Raw genomic sequence first — 1,718 nt, forward strand, 5'->3', positions numbered from 1 at the left:
AGTGAGATGCACTGTGTGCGTATGAGTGTGCGCTCACCGCTGTGGGGTGTGGATGCAGCCGTGGGATGGCTCCACTCGCTCCAGATTCCAGCTTTGCGAGAGCCATAGATGCCCACGGGGTTACAGCGGACCTGCAGAAAATAAAACATTTTGAGGCTCTGAAACACAGACCAACATTATCATTAACACGTGGACACACGTATCCACACCATACCTGGACAAAATACACAGTCCCTGGTCTCAGTCCAGCCAGTCTACAAGAAGTCTGGTTCCCGACGTCATCCATCACCTACATGACAGACAACAAAAAAGAAAAGCAAAAGGGACAAACACGGAGTTGAGCACTGGAGGTCTGACCGCAGTATTAAATAACAACAAGTATAAACTAAAACACAGGGCAGAATCAAGAAAACACAACCACAAACCATGTACAGACCTAAACATGCATGCACACCACATTGTTTGGTGGCTCCTGATCAGCATGTTTATGAAAATATTTTAATGATATCGTGCTCGCTGGGTAAAATCTGCTCTCTATTACTTATTATAGGGCTGGATATGCTGGGACACACACAGACACATGCACACACACGCGCACACAGGAGCGTGCACAGGTACTCACACAAACATACAGACAGCAAAAATAAAGACAGGCAAATAGATGCAGAGAAAGAAACACATACACACACACACACACACACACACACACACACACACACACACACACACACACACATACTGCAGTTAATAATCTTGTCTAATAGCCCCCACTTTCTCTCTGGCATTCAGTCTGTAAACACTTGTTAAGGGCGACTCCAACAGAAAACAGAACACGGAAATTACAGGCATCAGAGGGCTAATGATGTGACGTGGGGAGGCCAAATCGGCAGAAGTCACCGCTGAGCGTTTTTTTACGGCCATATTGAAGACATTAACAGTTGAGATGTATCCCTCCATTCCTCAGCATGACCTCATGATTAAGGCTGGTTACAGCGTTCTGTTTTCACTACCAAACCCTTAAAGCCACTTGGATTTAAGTCTCCTCTCTCCTCCTCCGAAAAATGGTCCCATCCTTCTACCGCCGCTCCACTCCCCTTTTCTTTTCTGTCTCTACTTTGCGAGCAAAGACTTGCTTATATTACATCTGTGTAATTCCCCCTTAATTACTGGAGAATCTTCACTCTTACCCAGAGGACTCGAGTGAATTCTGGAAAGCACCATCTGCATAGCTGAACGTTTTACACTGTATTTTTCATTCATTAAAAGCTTAAAAAGAGGTATACACAGTGGCTCTGGCCTGTGTTTTTCTCCCGATCAGAACCCGACTTCTAGATTTATGACTTATGAAAGTTTTTGACCGGCCCAACTATTAACTCATCTGGCGGAGAAGGTTTCAATCAGACTAGATTAGAGGTGATTACAGCATGAGGATGAGAAACAGCTGGAACAGCGCTGCAGTGATATGCGTCCGTTTGAGTGCGAGAGACAAAAAGAGAGAGCAGATTAATCTGTATAATTTGTCTTTATAACTGTGTGTCCTTGTGTCCTTTACCTTCCAGTCTTGGCTGTCCTCCAGTCTGTAGCGGATCTGGTATTTGGCCTGAAACAGGAAGTCTTTGAGAGCAGGCGGGGCCTCCCAGCGAACACTCAGCTGGTCTTCCAACTGCCCGACACGACTCACAGTCACACCTGACGGAGGGTCAGTGGTCACTGGGAGG

At 46.0% G+C, this 1,718-nt stretch overlaps 1 long non-coding RNA gene across 1 annotated transcript; it reads right to left on the reverse strand.

The window, feature by feature from the left end:
- Positions 1–43: 43 nt before the first annotated feature.
- Positions 44–1,705, reverse strand: LOC111667757 (uncharacterized). Its single transcript, XR_002761685.1, has 3 exons — positions 1,553–1,705; positions 215–289; positions 44–131 (listed from the first exon to the last, which is right to left on the reverse strand). It is a non-coding gene; the product is annotated as an uncharacterized LOC111667757 (long non-coding RNA).
- Between the last annotated feature and the right edge of the window lie 13 nt (positions 1,706–1,718).

The sequence above is a fragment of the Seriola lalandi genome, unplaced genomic scaffold, assembly GCF_002814215.2.
Source record: "Seriola lalandi dorsalis isolate HSWRI2012SDOR001 ecotype SW California unplaced genomic scaffold, Sedor1 jcf7180002003663, whole genome shotgun sequence".
NCBI lineage: Eukaryota > Metazoa > Chordata > Actinopteri > Carangiformes > Carangidae > Seriola > Seriola lalandi.